Raw genomic sequence first — 17,855 nt, forward strand, 5'->3', positions numbered from 1 at the left:
CATTACCAGCAGGGGACACGGTGTGTTTCACTGGGTCAAAACAATTCATTAAACGGCTCTCGAGCATCACCTTCTCCTTTGGAAGGGATCTGGGCTGTTACCGGTTTGGAACAGGAGAATAAAAAAATAAGCACAAGTTTTGTAAGTTTTGTAAGAATTCTATTAGAACGTTTGCACCTCTGAATAAGGACATTTATAGGGAAATAGAATTTATAGGGAAAAGAATTTATAGGGAAATTTCCTTCTTTACTAAAGAAGGAAATGGTTTTTTTTCTTTAGAATGGTTTGATCTGTTTTCATAACTCATGTAGATAATGTGCCTCCTCTGCTGTTCATTCTAGGAGGAGAGTCCCTAATGTGGTAATTTACACCTTTAGAAGATATTTAAACTGTTCTTTCGCTAAGGATGTCTCATGGGGGAGGGCAGAAATAAGGCTACCTGCTTTTAAAAGGTAGGAAAACCCATGGAGAAGTTGCTGATGTATTGAACTGTTAAGGGAGGGTGGGTTCATGGACATTTGCAAGCCACGTGCATGGACTGGGGTAAAACTGCTTCTCGGGAGGGATTTGTGCCACAGACAGATTAGTGACAGGGCCTCACACCAGTGCCACAAAACGGGGCTTTTGTGCACTTTGGGGTTTGTTTTTAGCTGCTGACAGCAAAGCCCTGGCTCAGTCCTCAAGTGCTTTCACAGTGAGGTTGGAGAGAGCCAGGTAACGAGGTCATCTTCCATTTAATTCAAAAATAGGCTTGGCTGTGATTCAGCGCCAGAGTCAGAGCAGGCTCCACTCCCGTGGAGCTGCTGGGGGAGGCTGACACATTCTGCATGGAGATAAAACTTGGACAACATCGGCCTGGACCAGCAGCCAGCTAATCAGGCTATTTACTTTGGAACATGCTGCAAAAGCACAGCCCCAGACACCTTTACTGCTGTCAGTGTTTTCCCTGCAGTCAGTGGACATTGCTGCTAATGCAGGATTATCTTTGAGTTCTGTCATCCCACTGCCTGCCTGTGCTCAATGACGTTTATTTGAAGGAATGATGCATTTTGGAAAGTGAGGTCAGCTGGAACACTGGTGCTCTTCATCTGTCTGCAGCCCTTGATCTTGCAATGTATCAGTCACTGAAGACAGAAGTCATTACTCACCTGTAAAAATGAAATTATTGTAGCATTAGTGGATGCTACCCTATGGATATTCTTAAATGTAGGGTGCTTATTGATGCTTATTTCAAAACAACAGGAAAAAATGGCAATATTTGCTATTAAAGATTTTTAAAAATTATCACAATATCATTGGAATTTTAATTTTAAATATACTTTTTATTTTTAAAAGGTAATTTTTCTCCTCCACAGAAAAAAATGTTCCAGTGTTTTTTTAACTTTTATGTAAAATAAACATTTTTTCCAAGGTTTGGCTATCATTAAATTGGGAGTGGATTATCTCATTGCCTTGAATATTATAATTCTCTGTTTATATCAGATTCTCTCTATTATATGTTGTAATAGTCAGATATTGTAAAACTGTCCTTGCCAAACACCTCGAAAGTAGAAACATACTGTATTTTTGTACACATTTAACATTCATTAACCCTAACAGACACTTCCAGCTCTTTTCCTGCTAAGGGAGATTGAGCACAGAAATGTAATTACTAAATACAGTTATGTGAAAGGCACTCAGGCACCACCAAGGCTATTGACTACATGAAAATAGTAAAGAAAATGCAAGAAAATTTACAGTGTCAGACACGAAATGCACATTATTGTGACCATTTCCTGAACAAACCCTTTCCTTGTGGACCTCCTAAGCTACTTGAGTGAGGAATGATCTACTTCTATGGCTCTAACAAAGAGGAAAACCAAACTGAAAATGAAAATACAGCCTGAAAAATACAATACTTACGTGATCCAGTAAAGATATTTCAACCACCCCGAAAACATTGCATTTCTTTAACTCTTTGTTGAAGAAAATATGTTAATATCAGCAAGATCTTAGCATAGTTTGAAACACAGCAATGAAGCATCTGTGAAGTCTACATCTATTGATGAAATGTGAACACAAGCAGAGAAATAAATATCTCACAGTGGCCCTGAGCAAAATCATCTGTGACAATTAGCAGGGTGCCATATTTTTAAATTATAGTTGTCCCACTTAGCTGTTTCAACAACTATGGCACTTGAAAAGGACAAGAAGGTTGAAAAGAAACAATCAGAAAAAAAAAAAAGAGAAAAGTTCTGTAAAACCTAAATTGAACTAATAGGTATTTATGTAATTTCAAGATAAATCAATTCTATTTTTCTACTTATGTTTCTCTCCCTTTGCCTTCTACATAAACATCACTCTTCTATTAAAGTTGGACTAGACGATCTTGGAGGTCTTTTGCAATCTTAATGAATCTACAGTGTAGTTATTCTGCCTTAAGTTAGGGGATTAGTGTTTTAGTTTGGATGAGGAGTGCATTTCATCTCAAGTCAGCCAGCTTTTATGCACATGATAACCAAAAAGATTTTAGATGCCTTCTCACATTTTCCAAGAATTACCATTTTAGTCACCCTGCCTTCCACATTTTCTAAGAATTACCATTTTAGTCACCCTATCATTACCTTTAGATACCAGAAAAATTTATTTCCTAAGAGAAAATTCTACCATTACCTGGCAGAATTTGAAATAGCAATGTCAGGATGGTGCAGGAGGTTTCTCGGATCTGGGCTTTAAAGCTGAGGAAGGAACAAGCAGAAAGAGAGGCAACCTGAAGAATGCTTTAATCTGATTTTCTTCTTTGCAAGAGCCCCAGTGGATGGAGATGCACAGGGACCTGTGGTGTCTTTGTGGAATGAACATTGCCACGAGCAGGCACAAAGCCCCAGAAACCACCACGAGCCCATGGAAAGCATTTTGTGTCCCCAACAGCTTTTGAATCTTTACAGAGGAGCCAGGCTGTTGCATTTGTAAGTTAAACAGCAAACAATAAACAAATACTTTCACTAACCTCCGCTTCACCATGTCCTCTTTTTTTTTAAATTTTTTTAAAATTTTTTTATATATATCCTGCATTAAATCTGCAAAAAATAATGTGGAAATAAAAGGTGAAATTTGTGCTTATTTTTGCAAATGTCTCAATGGAAAATGCAAGAGAAACCTGCGTGTTGTTTTCCAGTTGAGGAAACACAGTGCTTCTCAACTGACCTTGCAGTTGTTGCAAAAGGAGCAAAGTGTATGTTTGCTTTAAATTTGAAAGTAATTTTCCATTTACACCCAGCAACAGAAGGTTGGATTTTGGATATATCTAGCAAACACATCTGTGGAGAGGGGAGATGGGGAACTTTGAACTATGCTTATCTGAATATGATGGTAATCGGTGGGAAGTGTACATTTCAATTCTTATATTTTAAAAGATCACTTTTTATCAGTTTAGCTCTCACCCCTTTTCATGTTTCCAGGAATTTGGATCTTGAAAATTTTGATCCAAATGCAGTATATCGAATGCTTGTTTCTCATAATACAAGTCATACTTAAGTGACAATAACATCAGTTAAAAATGCTTTAGATAAGGAATTGTGAAGCAAAAAGAATACTTATTTTTGTCCAGTCTTCTGTCTAATTGGGCAGGATAAATACTGTAAGCATAAAATATTTCAGCCAATGTGAAATACTACACAGTACATACTACACAAAATACTACACAGTAAATACTGATTTCAAATCCTATCATTTGAATGCATGAATTAATTATCTGCTTAACAAATTATTTAATACTGTAGGAAACACTGAAGACTGTGGCCTTCAAGTTTTAAAAAAAGAAAAATTTAAGTGGAACCTTCGCTTGTTCCACCTCTGAAGGCCTGGACACCTGCAGGAGTCACAACACCACATTGCCAAGCAGCTTCTGGGTTGTTTGGATTTCATAATTTCTGCCCAGAAAACTCAGCTCTCCCATGCAGGTGCCAAGGAAAAACTCTGCCTTCCTCTTTGTGTCAGCTCTGACAGTCACTGGGTGCTTTCCTGACCCAAGGAAAGCCTTTTCTGTGGGGTGAGCTGAATGGGATGCTCAGTGGAGAGCATCACTGGGGAAATGTAACTGCTCAGGAGAATTGTGAGAGGCCAGGTCTGTCCCTTTGCACTGTGCCTCGCTGTTTCATGCACTTGCACCTTTGTTATTGGTGTAATTCTGAGCCTTCTGGATGGAATTACAGCCCTGTGGTCTTGCCTTCTCCTGTCCTTACCTCTGATGGCAGAGGCTCAGTCAGGACCCAAGCTTGTTCAAAAATTAAGTCAAGCTGATACAAGCAACCCATAAACTGATATGAACAACTCACCCTGGCTGTAAAAAGTGTTTTGATGATACAGCTTATAGCAGTTTGAGGAGTAAAACAAATTGTTCTAGCCAAAGCATTTTCAGCCCGCATCTACACTTGGGATTTTGGTAACAAAAATAGCACAAAATGTCATTGGTAGGTGTTCTGCCAAAAGCTTCTAGTCTGTGTTTGTCCTCAGATTGTTTCTTTTTGCTGCATAATAGATTACATCTGTTGGAAATATCCTCTTTTTCTAACTTGGGTTGTATTTTCCACTCAGAGCACTCACACCTAACTAGTGCTTCTCCTCTGCAAAGGCTTGGAGACAAGGAGGAACAGGAGCCCACGGGGGTGTGTGTTTCAGTGCTGAGCTTCATAAATGAATCTAAATGACACAGAGCCTCCATCCACTGAGCTACCTAAGCACTTTGAAACAAAACCCTCCCCTCCAAACGCTATCAGGAGCCCACAGCACTTACAGGTGTAACAGGAGTTTCCACATTAACCCCTCCATTGCCTACCAGCACAAATGTACCTGCCAAGGGAAAATTAGGACAGGGAAGTGTTTGCTGTTTTCTAGGTGACAAAAAAAAAAAAAAGAAGTCATGTGAGGGCTTCTCAGACACAGTCACAGTCAGATTTAACCCCTGACAGAAACGGTCATCACAGTGTTTAAAGCTGGCTGATACATCTAATGCTGTTTTACTGTGCTTTGTGGGCACTTCAAAACTATTTTGTGGCCAAAGTAATCCCTAGGAGTCACTGACAGGGGAGGTTCATCACCCCAGCTCCCACTGGCCCTGGCCAGCCCTCAGTCCTGATGGCGGGGAAACCTTTAATTGAAACAGCTGCCAAAGAAGGGAGCTTCTTGAGGGAGCTCAAAAGGAAGTAAGGACAAACAATGGATCTGCAGAGGGGTGCCGTGCTCCACAAAGGCAACTGAAGGAGCTTCAACGAGATTTGAGGGTTTGATTACACGCTGGTGATACTCCTGTTGCAAGGTGAGTGAAGCCTAGCTTGATCTAATTAGCAAAAACTGGAACATGAGGACAGAACTGACAGGGCTGGCATGTTTCAGGAGGTGCTGCCAGTTACCAAACGTGGCCAACCCAAAAATACAGCGAGAGAACAGTATGATAAGAGAGGTTAATGAGCCCAAAGTCACCCCTTCTTTTCTAAACCTAAATTAAAATGTGTTTCTGAAAGTTGGTTAAAATTGTGCAGGTGTATCCATGGAGCGTTGGATTCATCATTTTGCCTGTTAGCAGAGGATTGGTAACATTCAAATTTACAACTGTGTTTGGATTGTTTTGGTTATCAAACTGGAGGAAGGTGCATGGTGAAACATGAGAAATTTGCTAGAAATAGATCCTAAAAAACAGCTGGAAAAATTATGTTGAGACTCGTCAGTGGATCACAATTTGGGGTGATATACACCAATTTAAGTTTGCAGATGAAGTATGGATTGCATCAGCATATATTTCATGTGCTTTTTTTTTGTTAAGCCATTTTAGAATTTGTATGGTTAAGTAATCAACAAGAATGTTTATCAACATTTTCTGTCTATGTTAATAAAACATGTAGAAATAACTCTGTAGGATGGGTTTTTTTAGGAGCTTGATCAATATTTCTAAAATTAGTAAGCAATAGATGTTATGAGCAGCTCTTGAATGCTATAATTTACTACCATTGACACCCACCTATTTCTTCCTCAGCCCTAAATTATATGGCTCATTACTTACAAGACTGAAAATTGGTGGTGGTGTGGCAGTAAAACTAATGTAAGGTTTTAGCACTTCCTTACAATAAGTCTGGCTTCTCCAATTAATTAATTCAAATTCTGACTTCACATCCTAACAATCTTTATTACAAGGATTGGTCCTAAATAAAGGTTAAAATCAAGCAGACACGTGTTGAAAATACTGGAACAAGTAGTGAGAAAAAATAGCAGAGTACGTGTAGTTGTGCAAGTAAATAAAGAAATTCTTTGTTATTTTTGGCAAGAGGTGGAGAAGCATGTGATGTCCAGTTGTAGCTGTAGCCAAGGATTTATCTTGGGGCTAAATACTTTATAGGCAAACAGTAATTCCTTTTTTGCCCCACATCAGCTGAACACTATTTCGGGTCAAGAATGCTGTTTGCAGAAGCCGACCAGTCTTACAAACCACTAATATTTAAGTGATGTATAATATTAGGGACACGTCGTTACTGGGGGTGTATCCTGTTATTTTGTGAAGAGTTGAGCAAGGCAAAAAGCTGAACTGGAATGCAGGGCGCAAACTGGTCAATACCTTTGTTCTGTCCTGTTACCTCTATAGCTAGTGGAGTGTCTGATGGGCTCGGGCTAGCGTGGCAAGGACTGCTGGCCAGGCAAGGATGTCAGACCAGATCTGGAAGGTCGGTGCTTCACGGTAGTTTTCAGGGCTGGCTTGGGGAAGTCTCTGTGTCTTACAAGGCCACAGCACACATTTAAATCAACTGGGAGTTCACATGTTCATTCTCACCGTGTCGTCTTCTAAGCTCCAGGTCCTGAGAGTCAGGCCTTTGTCTTGGCACTAGTTTGCTCATGGCTATGCACGTTGTGTGTGTGTGAATGGGTGCTGGCAGCTAACGAGGTGGGACGGAGAGCTCACCGTTCGGGGTGTGGTGATGGGGATGGCCAGCACCGGAGGATTACTGCGGGTTTTACCGGCGCTCCTCGGAGAGCGCCCACGAAGCACGAGGTGGCCTTCCTCCAGGCAGCGACAGAGCGGGGGGGCAGAGAGGGGAGCTCGCGGTAGGAGCATCTCAAGTTGTCCTCCCAGGACTTCCCGGGGAGCTGGCGCAGAGGAGGCTCCGCCGCCGAGCTGCTGCCGGGGGCGGTGACGGCCGCACAGCAGCCTCGGCCGGGCGGTGCGGGAGGGCAGGAGCGGAGCGCGCTCCGGGCGGCGGCGGCCGCGCTGCGCGGCGGGGCCGGGCGGGGGCGCTGCTGCCGGGCCGGGCGGAGCGGAGCGGGCGGCGGGAGCGCCCCGCAGGCTGCGCCCCGCGGGCTGGGCGGGGGCCGGGGCGCGCCGGAGCGGGGCTCGGCCGGCGCCCCCTCCGCAGCTCTCGGCGGGGCCGCGGCCCGCCGCTCCGGGGCGATGGGCGGCGGCGGGGGCCGCTAGGCCGCCGCGGGCAGGGCGGAGGCGGGAGGAGGCGGAGGCGGCGGAGGAGGAGGCGGCGGCCGGGGGCGGGTTGGGTCCCTCCCCGGGAAGATGAGGCGGAGGCCCGGTCTGTCGAGCGGGCTGAGCCGGGGCTCTTCCCTCGCAGCCGCCAGGACAAGATGGCAGCGGCCGAGGCGGCGGCGGCAGCAGCGGCGGGGCTGAGCGGCTGAGCCCGGCCCGAGCGGCGCTTCCCGGAGCGCTCCCGGACATGCCCAGGGCGGCGGCGGCAGCTCCAGCGCGGACGCCAGCGCGGCCCGACCCGTGAAGGTGAGCGGCCGGCGGCGAGCGGGGCCGGCCCCGGCGGGCGGCGCTGCCTCTGCCTCCCGCGGCGGCGTTCGCCCTGCCCGCGGCGGGCTCCGCGGCAGAGCCGGCCCCCCTGCCCGGGGCAGCGCCGCTTCCCCTTCCCGCCGCGTCCCCGAAGTTTCCCGCTCCCCGGCGCGGCCCGGCGCCCACCCCGAGCCGCCCCCGGTGCCGGGCGAGGCCGCCGCCGCCCGGCGGGGGAGGTGTGGCCGCCCCTCGCCCGCTCCCGGCGCTGCCCCGCTCCCCTCCGGGCGCGCCGCCTCCCGCCGTGCCTTGTATGGAGCGCCCCGGGCGGCGGGGGGTCCCGGGGCGGCGCCGGGCGCGGCTCCTCCCGCTCCGGGTGCTGCTCGGCCGCCGCCGCGGGCGCTCCCGGCAGTCCCGGCGGGACGCGACCCTCGCCCCTGGCCCCCGAGCAGAGACCCGCGCTGGGGGGGAGCTGGGGCGGCAAATGGTGCCCGGGGCCGGGAGCACTCACAGCAACTGGAAAGGAAGCGGACGCTTTAAAATTTGGTCAGTTCCCGAGATCGAGCTCTGGAAAAGCAGAGGGGTTTGTTTGCCGGAGGCTTTGCCGTAATGGTTGCGGCAGGGATTGTGCGGGGTCTGTTCTGGATTCGTCGTGGTATAAATTGTAAAGCTGGCAGGTGCGTTTACATGTGTTTAACGCGCTAGGAAATAGCGAGGAGTGTGTAAAAATTATTTTTATTTATATCTAGCCCTCAGTCGTCAGTGCTATGTGTTTACACGTATATAATAAAGAGCTTTTTTTGAGGCTATACTTTTGTTACTAACTGTTACATCTGACTTAAAATGTCAGAAACTGCGATTGTTTGTTTCTTTGTTAACTTAGTTTTTGGCACTCCAGGGCTAGACTTGCCAGAAATTATGTGGCGCTCTGATGTTTTTGCAGCTTCCTGCTTGTGTATTTCCAATTTCCATGCTTGTGTATTGCCTTGTTTATTTCAGTTATTCTAGGGTCTTTAAATGGTGGGAAAGTATGTTACTGTGAGAGAAGATTACATTAGGCGAAGCTGTAGCTGTTGATAACAATGCATGTTTCTTCTGTGATTATTTATTTTCTACCCAGTATTACCTCCCGTGACATCGTTTGCAAAAAGTTTAGGCTCTGATTGATGTCGCACCAAGTAGGAAAGCTGCGATGGACTGCGAGGACTTTCTGACATAATAATTCCGTAACAGACTTAATTTGCTGGAGCTTTCTATAAACTAAGTTTAAAATACCCACACTAAGTGCCTAACAAGCGTGGCAGCCAGCAGAGAGATTAATTAAGCACCTGGAAAATGGGTCAATACTGTATTACGAAGCGGCGTGGCGAGATGGCAAATAAATGGAGCGAAGTGTTAAGGCGGGCTTACCGGGGCTTTAAAGCCGACCCCGGTGCAGCGCTGGCTCCATCTGCGCTGCCGCGGACCTTTTATGGAAGCGCCTGTTGGGAGCCCCTGGGCTTTTCCCTCCCTCCGCTCCTTCCTGGGGGCTTCTCTGGGAGTAGCTGGCTCGGGGTGTGGCGCCGCTCGTGCTTGTAAATTAATTTTTTTTTTTTTTTTTGATGGATAAATTAGGCTGGGTGCTCCAGTCCCGGTTGCGGTGGTGGTGCGCGGCTCTCCCGGCATGGGGGCGGGCTGTAATTGGGTGGATTCCATGACCTGGGATAAAGTTTCATTGAAAAATTTGCTCGGGAAGCTGCCCCTGCCCTGGGGTCTCTGCGGCGCTTGTGATTTTTCTTTGTTACGGTTTTTTTTTTTGCGTGTGCGTGTTTCCTCCCTCGTCTCTTTCAAACAGCTACCTATGGAAACAGGGAAATGAGACCGGCTCCTGCACAACAAGATAGCAGAGACAAAGGCAGGGTGTGGGGAGGGACACTGAGCTTGCAACTCATCTTTCAGAACTAACCGATAAAAAAAAAAAAACCAAAACCCAGGATTTGCATGTGCTGCTTTTTTCCTTGTGTCCTCCAGTTTGCTTCAAAACAAATTGGTGATTTTTCCAAAAGCCTCTGTGGGGTTGATGGCACCTGTGAAAGGGGATGGGAGGCTGAGAGGCACTTTCAGAGGCAGAGAGTTGGTTAGCTCACCAAGCCCCTGGGTGGAGCAGAATGAACTGCGCTAAATTCTTGTGGAAACCCCAGTCCAAAGGTGTAGGAATGTCAGGCTGTATTTTTCCAAGCTCACGTGCTGAGGTGTATGTACCCCTCTCTGAAGGGATTGCATGCTTCCTGTTTTTAGAGTAGTTTTCTTTTTACCTCTATAGGATTTCTTTCTTGCATTTTCCCTTTTGCCAGCATGCTCATCATGGCAACAAAGGCCCTTTTGACAAAGCAGGGCGTTTTGGAACAGGAATTTTGTGGTTGGCTTTCTTGTATGTGAGGGGAGAGAAAAGCAGTGTCGGTAACGGGAACAGCACTGTCATTTGAGGCTGAACATGTATTTTGGAGGAAGGTTAAATACAGGAGAAACTGCTTTTAGTGGAGCTAAATTTTGCTGTTGCAGTGTGGGGTGTCGTGGCATGTGAGTGCTGTGCGCTTACAGAACAGTTCCTGCAGGCAGTGTTGCTTTCTGCACGGAACTTTGGGGAGTAAAGCAGAGGATAGAGAGGCCTTTCTACTTTTTTTTTATTAGATCAGCCTCGGCTTTTCTGAATATGTAAAATGATTTAATCTGATCTGTAGAAGCATTAGAGCTGAATTAAACTGCTCGGACGGACAGAAGTACGAGTTAGGCAGAGCAGGCTCGATAATCACCTGGTGATCCTTGGTTGAGGGAAGAGGGAATGTGGAAGTGTCATGGTGGTCCTACCAACATTCCTCTGTCACGAGTTTGCTGTTGAATTTTGTGAAATAGCATCCACCTTTCAGGCTTCAGAAAAGCTTGTTTGTACCACTCTGTACACCACTAGGTCACCAAAATATTCTGTTTTGTGAGATCCCTCACTTACAATCAGAGGTGGAGTGGAAAATAACAAATTACTTTTAATAGATCTTGAAAGAAAAGCTCATTGTTTTGGGTGAGTATAGGATGGGACTTCAGGTATCTGAAACTGTGTTTCAGAACCTTGGCTTGGCTGAGCACAGCACCAAACATGGGGAAAGGAGTGAGGATGAGCCCTGAGCACGCTCCAGACCACTGCTGTGTGTGCAGTGCACCTGGGATGACCATGTAACTCTATTTACAGCTGCCTAAAATAACTGATGCTATGATATGGGTTAGTAATGGGTTACCTTTTCTGACTTCTGCCGGCACTGAGCACCCTCTGGTTAACCTGAAATAACCTATAATGAAGGATAAAGGCTGGAAAATCCTGTTACCTGGTCTTGGCTTCCCCTGCCCCCCTTTAGAGACTGCTGTAATTTAGAGGCTCTACCTCTTTTACAGAATTTTAGAGAAGTTGTATCTTTGCTTTCTTCAGAGTCACTGTGCTTTGAGTGACAGGTGAGCAGGGGAACAAGATGTAACTGTGAAAGTGGATTTCAGTTGGTGACTTTATTTGATAATGGTAGTATTTCCTACAGGCTAGGTTCTTCCCCCACCAGTTCTTCAGATGTTTTATTTCAGTATAGTGAATATTGAAAAGATGGCAGGAGTTAGTGTGAGTCTCGGTTTTAGATGCAGTTTGGGGATAATCTTTGTAAAGTTTTGTAGTATTTTTTTTCATGGTATATAACTTTTTTTTTTTCTGTATAGCATTTTAATACTCCATTTTTGATAGTGGGTAACTTTCTGACAAAAGGGAGTTAATCTCTGGTGTAGCAATTGGGCTTGGAAAAGGAAGAAGAGCCAAATAGCTGAACTGTTTTTTAAACAAGTAGACTCAAGTAGTTTAGTTCTGTTTTTTTTCTTATGCTGAGGCTTGGAGTCAGTGTAATTTCAAAATACCTCTCCCAATATTGTTAACTTTACAAATTTATTAGTTCCAGCATTGTGTAAACTTTTTGTGCAGTATGTTATGTTTTTAGAAAAAGATTAGGAAGTTACTCCTTTTTGTAAATAAGGACTATCATATTTTTTTCCCCCTTTTATCCAGCTCTCTTATGCTCTACAGTATTTGGGTAAAACAGGAAAATGCTAAGTTCAAGTTCCAAAACAAAGCAATAAAAGAAGATGCAGTCAAACATCCAAAGACAAAATAAACATAAGATATATTTTCCTGTCTTGTAGGATGATCAAAGCTACAGCAACTCCCAGTATTTAAAAAGTAATTGGATTCTTACATACGGAGAACTCTTTTTGCATGTCAGGAGGGGCACTCCCATCAAAAAAGCTGTCTTTAAAATCAGTAATCTTAAACTCATGCTTTCCATTCTTGCTGAAATAATGTAACAGTTCTAGAAGACTTTTTAAAGCACATTACAAATCAAGTACAAATACCATTTTTAATGTAAAAAGTCAGTTACTGCCAAATGAAAGTCTGCTTTTATTTGTCTGATCACTTGCTGGATACATGTGCTGTGGTAACCACTCATTTAGCGTAAGTGCTGGAAAACTTCTGGGCAGGAAAGCTCAGCTCCTGATACCTGTGCTGAGTCCCATAAACACCCTGAAAGGAGCAGGTTTTGGAGATGATGAAGGTGCCCATGGCCACTTCTCCAGGCCTGCTGGATTTCATAGCCCACTGCTCTGAGTGTCTTGTGCTCTCCTGTGTTCTGGAGGCTGCTCTGGGTCACCACACTCCACTGTCCTGCAGCTGTTCTTTGTGTCACCAGGACACTGAACCTCCAAGGAACTTCAGTTGCTGGGTGAGGCAAGATTTTTATCACCAAGCTTGGCTTGGCTGTTAGCTTGCCTTGGGGCAAGCAGCCAGCAGGACCGGGGAAAACCTGCTTTGGGTTATTTCAGGGGTTTTCTTTAGTTTTATTTGACTCTGAGCTGTGAGATGGATCTGCTTGCCTTGTGCTGACTTCATTTTGAAGTGGCAAAGTGAGATGGCAAAACTGGTCCCTGGGCAGGAAAAAGTGCCAGGAGAGCAGCTTCAGCTGGGGCTGCAGTAAGTGGTGCAGCCGTGCTTTGTGTGGGGCTGGATGTCCTCATTGCAGAGATGTTTGCTGCTTTTATTAGCGTGGCCAGGTCCCTGCAGGCCTGCTCCCTGGGTCTCTGGCTGTCAGCTGACGCCTGAACCTCTCCCTGTTCCTGCTGGAATGGGCTGAAACAAGTGCCTGCCTGCAGGAGATGGGACCTAGTGCAGGCTCAAGGGAAGCTCACCTATAAAGGCAAAAAAGCAGAGAGAAAACGACCTCCATACCAATAACCATTAGCAAGTTTATAAGGGAGGAAATAACTTTTTCTTACTGGATGTAAGCTCCCTTTGGAAGACATGAATAACCACTAGCATCAGGTATCCATAAAACAATCCATACACAATTTTTTCTGAAGCTTTATTGATTTACTTTTTCACATGTAGATAGAGTAAACATTTCATCTCTTGTGTTTCTACAATCTCAACATGTTTACTGCTTTTTCTCAGCATTTAAAAAAACTTGCTATGTCAACTTTTACAAATTTCACTAGTTTAAGTTAAATATATTATTTTTTCCCCTCTTTCCTATGGTGCAGTTTTTTTCTGTGTTGGCACAGTTGGTGGAAGTTACACAATTTCCAGGAGGATTTGCAGTTGTTTCTTGTAAGATGCCTTTTTGCCTTTTGACTGAAGCATCATTATCTTGTCAACGTCTTCCTTCTTAAGTTTTTCCTAGAAACCTTGGTCTTCTGCTACTTCTACTCCTTTCCTTTCAGTTCTTCCCCTTTTTTTTTTTTTTTTTTTTTTTTTTTTTTTTGTTTTTTTTTGTTTTTAACTGTTGGACTTGGCTGCTTGTCTACAGTCTGTGTGTTCCAACTGGGAACATTTTTCCACAGCTTCTCTTTGAACATTTATAGGGATTGTATTTGGGTAGAAGAGGTACTCAGATAGTCTTTATTTTTCAGCATTTGAATCTGTTAAGTATGGGAATTTTTATGTTTGAGATCTTGTGAAGCCCTTCAGAGGCAACCAGATTTGTTCCTAAGGGGAGAAAAAAGCTCTTGGTCTCCTCTTTCCTTTTAATACCAACTTATTTTGTGATTTGCAGAATTAGTTGGTATTCAGCCTAATAGGAGCAGATTGCTTTCATGAGACACCAAAGAGTGATTTTAATAACTTTCTTTATGGCTTTTGTAATGATGCTGTGGGCTGGCTTCTTCCTTTGGGCTGTGTCAGCTCCGAGCCCAGCTAGAGGACATGGTGGGAAGTTTTCCCAAGAAATGCTTTGGGAGCTCTTTGTCACAAATGCTGCTTGAGACCAGATGTGTTTTTAAAACTCTGTCACAGAGGTGTCTAAACATTCTTCTGAAGATTAAAGCAAGAGTGGCTGTTAAAGGTTTATTTATGCTATAAGTGGAAAGATTATTAAACATGGAAGGGAATACAACAGAGAAAAAATGTATGCACATTTATCAGTATTTTTGTAGCCTCCAGGTAGTGGGTTTGTAGGCTGCATATAATCTTTCTTTTCACATGCTTTCTGTGTAGTTAAATCAGGAAGTATTTTGCATAGGGGAGGGGGAAACATTTCTTGCCCTGGTGGCTTTGGGAAACATTATAATATGGGTTATTACAGTTATTGGTTCATTAGGAGGCAGAAGGCTGATCCTTCTGTGAGAGAATATGGATTTCTAAGGCACTGATATTTACCTGTAGGAGATACTGCTTCTCTATGTCCTTAGAAAGCTGAAAGAACCTTTTCCCTCTGTTTTTTCTTTAGGATTTTAAAGTAAATGCCATGTCCAGTTTATACAGCTGTTTTCTGCAAGCAACCAATGCTATTTTCATGATGGTGTTGCTTACAAGGAAAGAAAAACACCTGTTCTATAAAAGCAGAATATTCAAATAACTTTTAAATAATGGATTTTTGTTATGGGAAAAATACTGGGGCTTCACAGAGGGTTTTTTTTCTGTTTGTGTATGTGTAAAAATACCTTCCAAACATGTGCTTACTGTGTGTGTTTACCTCAGTCTGTGTATGTTTGAGAGTTGTTACTGGATGTAGCTGGGGCAACTGACCTGAAAACTGCAGCAGGAAAAGATCAATCAAGATAAGCATGTGGGATTAGATGCTTTCGTTATTTTACATTTAAGTCAGTTTTAAAACAAATAAAGGCTAACATTCTTATTTACTCTGATGATTTTGTTGCAGAGGAAGTTGAACATGCTCTAGGTGTGCTGTCTTCACAACTCAGTAACCACTCGATAATGACATTCTTGTTGGTCTTCTTGGAAGAGGGACTGATTTTTCCACGTATGTGGGCAAATTTTAACTCAAATATTACTTACTGCCAGGTAGTTTTCAATGTGTAGGAAAGTTTTATTTACCCCCTTGGTGCAGGAGAGCCCGATTTGCAAATTTTTGCATTGCATGTCAGACTCAATGAGCTCAACAGGTTTTTTGTGTGTGTGCTGCTTAATGTGCAGGTCCTGTGGGGAGAACAGGAATTTTGTGGTGTTGTTGTTTGGGTTTTTTGGTTGGTTGTGTTTTTTGTTTTGTTTTTTTTTTTGTTGCTTGTTTGTTTTTGTCCAGGTGAAAATCTTCTTTCGTGAGAGGGAGAAAGATAATTTTGGGTGAGTTTCTTTCTTATTGAGTAGTTGAGAGGACTTGATGAACTCTGTGTAAGTAGGACCCCTTCCTGTGCATGCAGGTGAGCTGCCTTACATTCTGTGAAGTGGCAACAAACATCTAAATGTATATTCTTATAGGGGCTGCTTTTGATATTGTCTAGAGCTATTCCAAAATAAAATTTCTAAATAAATTGCTTAGCTGGGTTGATCCATTTCTAGTTCTAACAAAAGCCCAGCATTCTGAAAAATGCAAAATTAAGCAATTGCACAAAAATAAAATTACTGGAAATACGAAAAGACTAAGAAGGATTTTTTTTAAAGTACAGTGGCATTTGAACATGTGATATACCAACAGGTAATTTGGGCTGATCCTCTCTGTCAAATTTTATTTCTGCTTTAGGGAAGGTGGCAAAATCTTTTGGAAATACTTAGGGCAATGGAAGAAGTGCCCTGCTTGCCTCCTGCTGCACTGAAGGGTAGCAGGCAGCAGCAGTGGTTTGGATGGATCCTGCAGGAGGTGTGGGCTCTCCCAAACCCCACTGTTAGAGACTTTTATCTGTGCTGCTGTTTCCAGGTTCAAAAAGCATTAGTCTTCTAAAAGAAGAGATTAGGCTGGTGAAGCCCTGGCTGGTTGAAATGTGCTGTTTGTGTTGATGGTGGCACATTCTGATTTGGAGGGCATGTTCTCCCTGGGGCTGGTGGCCAAGGCTGCACTGCTTGTGCTTGCTTTCCAGCTGCACAGCAGCAGCTTGCCCAGAAGAAAAAGAAATGCTTCCAGTACTGTTTCATTTATCTTTTCAGCTATGATTGCAGTCATATTGGTATCACAAGATTTAGCTTTTGATATTCGTGGAAAATATGAATAAAGCAATTGTGTTCTTGAGTGCTGCCGCTGGTGCTATGGCAGCATTGAGTCACAGCAGTTCACTGGGATATTTTATGTAAAATATGTTTGTGCTCAGTGTATGGCGTCAGTTCTGTTTCCAAGGATGGAGACAATGGTGCAATTGAGACTGGTTTGTATCACACTTAAACCAACTGATATTTTCAATTTCTGCTATCAGTGCAACATTGGTGGTGTCTGATTAAAACTGTCTCCGCTGTTGCACAGACCTAAACCAGCCCTGTAACATTTTTTTGGGTTGGTTAGTAACTAAGTTCTAGGAGGGCAGAATTGGATCATTGTATCCTTTGCTTTCCACTAAAACTCTCTGAAACTTGGAGCCAACCTTTGGCCTTTCAGCCTGGACCTGTGCAGGACTGAGATTTCGTGTGGGGCAAAGGCTGTGTTGGCTCAGCTGAATGCTCCTGGTGAACGATGGGCCAAAATCCCTGGGCTCTGGGATACGTGTGTTAATCAAGGGTGGTAATGATTTCTTCTGTCATTAATTGCATCTCTGGTTGCTGCCCCAGAACTGGGTGTTGGTTTCTTTGATATGCAACTGGTTTCTGGTTGCTGCCCCAGAACTGAGTGTTGCTTTGCTTGGTTTCTTTTTCTATCATCAGCTGGCTCTGCGTCTCCTGGTTCTCTATGGGGGAGTGTGTCTGTGCAGTTTGTGTCCAGAATTTCCTGTCATTGAGGCAGCCATTAATAGGGCACGAGTTACCTGGAGCACCTTGGTGCTTTCTCCTTTGCTCAGCTGTCTCCTTCTGTGGTCACAGATCTCCTCACAGAGCTGGTTTTGAGGTGGCCAGAGGGTGGGACTCCCTGGGCTTGTGTTTCTGGACACTTTGCACTCTCTGTGGAGACGCTTTCCTTTATAAAGTGCGTGAAACCTCAATTGCCAGTGCTTTGTTATTAATTGTCCAGTTGGAGTGAGGGAATTCCTCAGGGTGAACAGGTCATGGGGTATGAAAGTACTTTCATCAGTACAGCTTGTTCAGCTACATATCCAAAATAAACAATAACGTAGAGGTGCTGCTACTGCTGGTGATGAACTTTCATCTGTGCTGAAAGAGAGGGCAGCTAATTCAGCTTTGTATTTGCTAAATAACTTGAGAAGTTGGGTGGCACCTAATATGAAAAGAACAATTGTTTTACCTGGAAAAAATGACAGTTAGTATCCTAACAGTGTTTCCAAAGTGATGCATAGTGTAAACAAAACATTTCATACGTGCCACTGCTCCAATTGTGCATTTGCTGGAAATTACTGAGTGTTTAGAAAGCCACCCTCAATGCCAGCTGCCCTGCCAGAAGGATGTGAGAGTTTTGGAGCTGGTTTTTGCCCATGGAGGCCTGAAAGAAGTTGGAAAACAAGTTTTCTTGGGTTACAGTTTAAATCTGTTATTAGGTGGCTGCCTCCGGCTGGGCTTTGCCTGCTGGGAATTGACTCCACCAGGAGCAGCAGGGTGGGAGCAGTGCTGGGGGCAGGGGCAAGGAGCTGTGCATTTCACAGACAAATTTAGAGAGCAGTGTGGCCATTTCTCCCGAGCTCCCCTGCGGTGGCCTTATTAACCAGTTCCTTTGCCACACAGCCCTCC

The 17,855-nt window shown here is 44.3% G+C and overlaps 1 protein-coding gene across 5 annotated transcripts in view; it reads left to right on the top strand.

The window, feature by feature from the left end:
- The first annotated feature begins 5,142 nt into the window (after positions 1–5,142).
- Positions 5,143–17,855, top strand: part of HIPK3 (homeodomain interacting protein kinase 3) — a 70,355-nt gene continuing 57,642 nt past the window's right edge. For 2 of the 5 annotated variants that reach the window (XM_064426086.1, XM_064426090.1), the window contains exon 1: positions 7,501–7,744. The gene's annotated coding sequence lies outside the window, so the exon portion shown is untranslated. Of the gene's footprint in view, positions 5,297–7,500; positions 7,745–8,116; positions 8,419–17,855 lie in introns of those variants that run through there. The other 3 variants (XM_064426088.1, XM_064426087.1, XM_064426089.1) reach the window with 3 other exon arrangements.

The sequence above is a fragment of the Passer domesticus genome, chromosome 6 (assembly GCF_036417665.1).
Source record: "Passer domesticus isolate bPasDom1 chromosome 6, bPasDom1.hap1, whole genome shotgun sequence".
NCBI classification, from domain to species: Eukaryota; Metazoa; Chordata; class Aves; order Passeriformes; family Passeridae; genus Passer; species Passer domesticus.